Below are 8,807 nucleotides of genomic sequence, written 5' to 3' on the forward strand. Positions count from 1 at the left end.
CAGGGACAATTTGGGTAGTTTGAAACATCTGATTTTTTAAAGATGTTTTTCTAGTTTTGGCGGTTACAAATAAAGCCTCTATGGCGAGTGTCAGGAAAGGGTCCATAAATACATTGTGTTGTCAGGGAACGTTTCACTGATAAGTTAATAATCAATTAGAAGTGTAATGTGGAAACCAGTTTGAGTAGGAAATTATTATTTGTATAACTTAGAATAGGTTTGGACTCAAGAATCAAAATTCTCAAGCCAAAATAACAGAAATAATTTGTGCTTTATTATATCCCTTAAGAAGTCTAGAAATAAACTCTCCCAGGATTGGTCTAGTGGCTCTACTTTTTCATCAAAGAACCCGGGGTTTTTCCATTCTTTGGAACCACTATTCTTTATATTTCATTTGCCTTAGGTTTATTTCATCAGAGTCAGCATCTGCTTGACTGCCTCCTTGATTCTAGACACGATGGGTTTTTTTAGTGAAAGAAAAATTATACAACCAGTTAAAGTGTCTGCCACACTAAATGAGAGCAGAAATATGGAAAGAGATTTTGCTTCCGCATTCTTCAAGCAATACCTTCTATAAGAAGGTACATACTTCAGAGTGTCAGTTTCACACTTTTATGCACAATTAATTATCATACCACAAAATAATGATCTTGTTTTTGCTTCTGCTCAATGTGCTACAACTATCCACTGTCGAAATGGAAATGTTCTCATCTCTTCCAAAACTGGATGATATTTAGTCACCTTATTTGTCATATTTTATACAGGTCAATATCAATTTCTTTTCCAGTTCAGTCACGATCTTATCTGGTCATATATTCTAAAAATTAAAGTTGAAATTTTATCGTTCACTAACACACAAAAAGTAGAGGAAATTTAATTGAAGGAAGAAAGAAGAAAGTGAGCTTAACTGTTTTCAGTCACAATGCTAGAGTTGATATTTATCCTTTCTCCTTCTACGTACCAATTTAACGTCACCTTTGTCCTTACTCTATCTTTGGGATGGTTGCTTAGTAGGATAACTCAAACCTTTCTTCCTCAAAGTTTCATGCTTTGCTGACATGCATTTATTACCAGTTTCTCAAGCATTTTAAGTTAACATCTTTGTATGATAAAGACACATTTGTGTTATGCTGTAGATGATGCAAGCAATGTAGTGAACCATATTATAATTATAAATAAAATTTATAACTGAGTCCCATAGAGTCACTATATTGGCAAGTAAATAAATATAGTAGAGTACTTCAAAATTAATAATGACATTAGGAGTCAAACCGTAGGTGGAAAATTACCTCAAGCTCAGCCAGTCAGATTCTTTTTGCCATAATTTGCAAATTAAACTAAGACATTCTAGTTTCAGTTGGGGTGGATCTCTTGCACAGAGGAGATATAAAAATTTGAGATGGTAGTGTAGTGTGCTTTAACACACACATTAAAAGCAGAGAAAACCAATTTGCAGAAAAAGAAAAATAAAAAGATAAGAGAGAAAGAGAGAGAGAGAAAGTCAGAGTGCAACAAAACATTCCCTAGGTTCTGATGGTATTTTTACGTATTAATATATATTGGGCTCTAGACTTTCTAAAGGGACTTGATGTATTTCTTATCTTTGCATTATAAAATTACCATATGTGCCAATATGTAATTCCTCACCAACATCCTCCTTAAAATATCTGCTTAGTTTAGCTAAGATTATTATATTTCACTTGCATTCACTGAGCTCTAACTCTAATATGGTTTCCTAAATTATTTTGTCCTGAAACCTGCTTTTTGTCCTCTCACAGTGTGAAAATATCTTTGCAGAAACAAGGAAGGAAACTCACCTTTTTAACTTTTTCTGCAAAATTATTTTGTCCATGTGATTTTGACACATTCACCTCAAATTCTTAGGATAAATGCTTAGCAAGGCTTTTCTTGTGTCAAAATATAAAAGAATGTTTAACAAAAGAGATAAGAGAGGCATTTCTCAATAAGTCTGTATTAAGTGCTTACAACCTATAAAAAGCACTATAAATATTTATGGAAGATAAAGTTTTATGCAAATTAAATGTGCTGTGTATAATTCACAAGAAGAATATTTCACATTCAGTTGATTGAGAGGTGATTTAGTTTCAATATCCTAAATACTTTTACATAAAAAATAAAACAGTGAACCTAGAAGTGTTACTTTGGGGAAGCTAAGTAAAAATTTAACTACATGCACAACATATTTAAATTCAAGTGAAGGGGGATATCTCAAAAATTCGGTGATTTATTTTGGTGAGTACAACCTCTGACAAATATGTCTAAATGCAAACTTGGGGAGAATGAAAACATTTATTATTTTTTCCACTGAAGCTTCTGTGTTTCCAGATTGGTCATTTAACCATGTTTGTTCCAGGTGGCTGTTTTGAAACATCCCTCACACATTCAAATTGTGTTTGAAAACACATGGCAAAACCACCCATTTTGACTAGAGAAGTAACAATAATTTTTCAATAGCAGACCAAAATCATGACAATTGCTTTCCAATGGGAGCCTCTCCCTCACAATGTCATAGCCATTTGTTTTCGCAAACTATGATTTCTTCACAAGTTGATTTCTGATGCTCTCCAGTATGCTAACTTACCGAGGGACTTGCACTAACTATTTTCTAAAATAGGTCTTCTACTGATATAACATATGTTGGACATTTATGCTTGTTTTTATTTGACTAAATTATAATTCCTTTGAATTTCGCCCTAAGGTAGTTTTAAGGTGAAGGTTAAAATTTGAAACTTTTAATGAAATAAATAAATATACTTAGTAATACATTATTTTACTAAAAGAATAAATATGCTTTCAAAAATAACCCACCTAATAACAGTTTCTAAGTTTTACTTTCATATCCTCAATGATGTTTTAAAGTTGTTTAACACATGAAACAACCCCATATATATACTTATAAACACATTCACACTATACACAACCATACACAGACATAGCCAATTCAACGCATTTTTTTTTTTTTTTTTTTTTGAGTGCCTACTATGATCCGGAAACTGGAAATGTAAGAGTGAGCAAGTCAGTTATGGCTTCATTCTCAGCAACCTTATATTATAGTGGGGATATGCAAGGGAAAATAATCAATAGACACTGAGAACATACTAAGGGAAAAGTTAGGAAAGGGAATATATGGAAGAGCGTGTTAATTTAGCTATCCCTCCCTTCATGATGTAACTTTTGCCTTCTCCTCTAGACGTATGTGTGTTCAGTCTAATTCTTAGAAATAATCTGTCCTCCTTTTCAAATCACACTTAACTCACTAGTTAGGGTAGCTATTATCAAAAAGACAAAAACTAGCAAATGCTAGTGAGGATATAGAAAAAAAGGGGAACTCTTACACACTGTTGGTGGGAATCTAAACTGATACAGCCACTATGAATAGTGTGGAGGTTCCTCAAAAAATATGAACAGAACTACCACACGATCCAGCAATCCCACCACTAGGAATTTATCCAAAGGAAAGGAAATCATATCAGGGAGACATATGCACTCCCATGTGTATTGCAACACTATTCACAACAGCCAAGATACGGAATCAAACTAGGTGTCCAATAACAGATGAATGGATAAAGAAAATGTGGTATACATAGACAGTAAAATGCTATGCAGCTGTTAAAAAATGAGGTCAGATCAGAGTGTGGTGGTTCACACCTGTAAGCCCAGAACTTTGGAAGGCCAAGGCAGAAAAAACACTTGAGGCCAGGAATTGGAGAACAGCCTGGGCAACAAAGCAAGACCCCATCTCTATAAGAAATTTAAAAAATTAGCCAGGCTCAGTGATGCACATTGGTGGTTCCAGCTACATGGTAGCCTGAAGTGAGTGGATCACTTGAGCCTCGGAGTTTGATGCTTTCATGAGTTATGATTGCACCATTGCACTCCAGCCTGAGGAACAGAGTGAGACCTTTTCTCTAAAAAAAAAAAAAAGAAAAAAAAGAAAAAGGAAATTCTATCATTTGCAGCAACATGGATGGGACTGGAGGACACTATGTTAAGTGAAATGAACCAGGAAAAAAAAGTTTAACACTGCATGTTCCCACTCATATGAGGAAGCAAAAATATGTTGATCTCATATCAAGGGTGAGGGAAAGGAGGAATACAAAGAGATTTGTTAAAGGATATAAAATTACAGATAGGAGGAATAAATTCTAGTGTTCTATAACTCTGTAGAATGACTATAGTTAATAATATATTGTATAGTCTCAAATAGCTAGAAGGAGGATATTCAATGTTCCCAACACAAAGAAACAATAAATGTTTCAGATGATTGATATGCTAATTACCCTGATCTGATCACTCTATATGTCAACTTATATATATATTTCATTTTTCCATATCTATATACAGATGATTTCTTATATGTGAATTATTCATCTTTATATACTTTTATTCACTGTGAAAACTCAGTCTCTTTACACTTCTGGTCATGAGATTTGTGCTGGAATTTTCCTCCGACCAAAAGTACACAAGGCGGTGTTTTTAGATACAGGACAGCAAACAAAACGTGACCATAAAGAGAAAAGAAATATATGTTGAATATCAGGATCACTGCAACATTTTACAACCTTAGAAGAGCAACCTTAGAAGAGGGAGGAGCTGAGTGAAGTGAGTGGGGCTGGGTCAGAGTTCAGGGCTGCTAAAGTGAAGTGGACAGCAATTTGGGGGCAGGATTTCTGAGAAAAGAAGCAAAAGGAAATGACCCCATATGTTTAGTTAGAGTCACTAAAAGTTATAGAGTATCAATCAAAAATAACAAATAATAGCATTTCACAACATCTGAGCTATTCTGTTTATTTTCTTACTGATTTTCTGTGCTCACAATGAGCATAAGCTCTGTGAACACAGCTCTATTGTTCATTCTGTATTCCTAGCAGAATACCTGATACGAAGTAGGTACCCAATAAATATTTATTGAGTTAAGTGACTCACACAACTGGAAGTCTTGAGATAGAACAAGGTCAAGGCAAATTAAAATGAGGACTCCAACTCAGTTCCTCTGGGCTTCTTCCAGGTCAACTCTCATACGAGAATAACTTTGTTCTCAAGTTGGCCTCTCTTGTGGCCAAAACATGATTGTCAGTGACCTCCAGGACAGCCCGTTTTCTAGTCTTCATGTGGTAGGAGAGGGGAAGAGTAACTCTTTTATTTGAGGAATAAAACATTTCTCTTCCAGTGTGTTTAGGCTATATCATGTCTTAGGTAAACTCAAAGAATAAAAATAATCAAAGGCTGGAAAACTTTGTGCTGATTGGATTAAATTTGGGTTCCTGAATTGATCACTTGCTTGACTGAGCGTGGAATGGGGATTAGATTATTAATAATTTAGATTGATCAAGGGTGGCGTCTGAGCTAGAAACAGACTCAGGTTTCCCTGAGTCACAGGGGTAGTATGAAGGAGGAATGGGTTCTTCAAGAACAGCCCAGGTTCTCTTAGGAAGGTGTAAGGAAACAATGAATATTGAGTAGCCAAATCATTATTGTCCATTATATTTTTTCATTACAGATATATTTCAAAGATTGTATTCTTAGAAGAGCAACAAACATAAAAATAAAATATTCCAAGAGAAATGTATTTGTTTATCACAAAGTAACTGTTTAAAATGATGGATCTTTGAAGATAGTTTGGGCACAACTACTAACCTGTCAAAAACTTGTAAGTTTGTCAGTACTGGAATAACACTACTAGATCTGTACCTGTTCTGTTCAGCATTGTACTCACAGTTCTTAACACAGTCCTTAGCATAAAGAAGATGCTCAGCTGGGTGCCGTGGCTCATGCTTGTAATCAAGCACTTTGGGTGACCGAGGCAGGTGGATCACCTGAAGTCAGAAGTTTGAGACCAGTCTGGCCAACCTGATGAAACCCTGTCACTACTTAAAAAAAAAAAAATTAGCCAGGCATGGTGGTGGGCATCTGTAATCCTGCTACTTAGGAGGCTGAGGCAGGAGAACCACTTGAACCTGGGAGGCAGAGGTTGCAGTGAGCTGGGATCATGCCACAGAACTCCAGCCTGGGCAACAGAGTGAGACTCCGTCAAAAAGAAAAAAAAAAAAAGATGCTCAATGAATATTTGAAAAATGAATGATTGTATTCACGTGTTTGTTTTTGTAGAGATAAAACCACAAGCTTTTGTTTAATAGAAAGAAACCATTAGTTTCCTGCAGAGAAAACACAGCACACCTATTCTATAAATGCCCATTGCTTCCCAGTAAGATTGCTTGCAAATTATTCTATTTATGTATATGAATTAAAGGATTTTTCAGAGTGATTCTAGATAAAACAACAATACAAAAGCCTAAGAGATTAAAATCTACCATCTTGCCACATGATGTTTTATTTGTTCTGTTTTTGCTATTTTTTCCCCTCTTGTTCTGATTTTCCTTATGTTAATAAATTTTATAATAATCCATTTTATCTTCATTATCAAATTATTTATGCTTTTTATAGTCCAATGAGCTATGTTTTTGATATATACTTTCAATTAATCAGAATCTTATTTTAAATAAATTATATACTATTTGGCAAGAGTTTAAGAGCCTCATAACTGTGTATGTCTAATTCTTCCCTCCCATTCTTCATGATACTAAGGTCATACGTTTTCTTTTAAACACCTCGTAAACATAATATGTTGCCAGTATTTTTTCTTTAGGCATTAAGTTATCTTTGAGAGTAAATTTTTAAATTATTTTATTTTCATTTAGTCCGAGTGCTCTTTATTTCCTTAGAATATTCACATTTCAATCTGATATCACATTCCTTCTGCCCAGTGAATTTCTTTTAATGTTTCTTGCCATGTAGATCTTCTTAAAATGAATTATCGGATTTTGTTTGTCTTAGAAATCCCATATTTATACTTCATTTTCAAAAGATATTCTTGCTGGGTAAAAAGTCATGGAAAGACAGTATTTTTTTTTCAGCTTTTGATGAGAAATCAGCTATATGAAGATGGCAATGGAGATAGAATAACTAGAAAGAAGGAAAAAAAAAAGAAGCAAGAAACAAAAGTTTCAACAGACCTTCCCTCAGTTCCAATATGTGACTATATGTATCCTAACGGTGTATTTCCTGTTAGGGAATGTGAATGTGAATATCCACCCACACAAGTTGGATGGAAAACTACAAGTGAAGAAAAGAAAGCATTAGATCAGGCCAGTGAGGAGATTTGGAATGGGTTTTGAGAAGCTGCAGAAGCACATCAACAAGTTAGAAAATATGTAATGAGCTGGGTCGAGGCTGGGGTGATAGAAATCTTTGAAAAACTGGAAAACTGTTCATGCAGTCTAATAAAAGAGAATGGATTAAATTCAGGCCTAGCATTTCCTGCTAGATGTTCTCTCAATAATTGTGCTGCCCATTATACTCCCGTTGCTGTTGACACAACAGTATTGCAATACCATGACATCTGTAAAATAGATTTTGGAATTGGTGTAAGTGATAGGAGTATTGACTGTTGACTGTGCTCTAACTCTCACTTTTAATCCCAATTATGAAACATTATTAAAAGCTGTAAAAGATGCTGCTAGTACTGGAATGAAGTGCACTAGAACTGATGTTCATCTGTGTGATGTTGGTGAGTCCTTTGAAGTTGAAATAGAGGGGAAGACATAACAAGTGAAACCAATCCATATCTAAATGAACATTCAATTGGGAAATATAGAATACATGCTGGGAAAACAGTGCCCATCGTGAAAGGAGGAAAGGTAACAAGAATGGAGGAAAGAGAAATGAATGCAATTGAAAACTTTGATAGTACAGAAAAGATTTCATGGTAATATGGGATGTTCACATTACATAAAAAATTTTGATGTTAGATATGTACCATTAAGTCTTCCAAGAACAAAACAATTGTTACATATCATCAATGAAAATTTTGGCACCCTCACCTTCTGCCACAATGGCTGGATTGCTTAGGAGAAAGGAAATACTTGATAGCTCTGAAGAATCTGTGTGACTTGGGAATTGTAGATCAATACCCACCATTTTGTGACAGTAAAGGATTGTATACAATGCAATTTGAACATACTATACTGTTGAATCCAACAAGTAAAGAAGTTGTCAGCAGAGGAAATGACTATTAAATTTAGTCCAAAACCACATTTAGCACCTTTATTTTCTAAACTTTGTTGGAATACATACTATTTTAATAGTGGACCTATATAATATTTTTATCTGTGTTTAAAAAAGAATTTGGCCAAACATGGTGGCTCATGCCTGTAATCCCAGTACTTTGGAAGACCAAGGCATGTGAATCACCTGAGGTCAGGAGTTCAAGACCAGCCTGACCAACATGGCGGAATGCTGTCTCTATTAAAAATACAAAAATTAGCCAGGTGCAGTGGCATGTGCCTGTGTAGTCCTAGCTACTCGGGAGGCTGACACAAGAGAATCACTTGACCACAGGAAATGGAAGTTGCAGTGAGCTGAGATTTTTCACTGCACTCCAGCCTGCGTGACACCACGAGATTCCATCCCCAAAATAATAATAATAATAAAAGTAAATTAAAAAGAAGGAATTGGCCGGGCGCGGTGGCTCATGCCTGTAATCCCAGCACTTTGGGAGGCCGAGGCGGGTGGATCACGAGTTCAAGAGATCGAGACCATCCTGGTCAACATGGTGAAACCCCGCCTCTACTAAAAATACAAAAAATTAGCTGGGCACGGTGGCGCGTGCCTGTAATCCCAGCTACTCGGGAGGCTGAGGCAGGAGAATTGCCTGAACTCAGGAGGCGGAGGTTGCGGTGAGCCGAGATTGCGCCATTGCACTCCAGCCTGGGTAACAAGAGCAAAAA

The 8,807-nt window shown here is 35.6% G+C and overlaps 1 pseudogene; it reads left to right on the forward strand.

Annotated features, from left to right (window-relative positions):
• The first annotated feature begins 7,235 nt into the window (after positions 1–7,235).
• LOC105732770 (methionine aminopeptidase 2-like) lies at positions 7,236–8,096 on the forward strand (annotated as a pseudogene).
• The last annotated feature ends 711 nt before the right edge of the window (positions 8,097–8,807 follow it).

Source organism: Aotus nancymaae, unplaced genomic scaffold (genome assembly GCF_030222135.1).
Source record: "Aotus nancymaae isolate 86718 unplaced genomic scaffold, 86718_ANA_hifiasm-v0.15.2.pri h1tg000029l, whole genome shotgun sequence".
NCBI classification, from domain to species: domain Eukaryota; kingdom Metazoa; phylum Chordata; class Mammalia; order Primates; family Aotidae; genus Aotus; species Aotus nancymaae.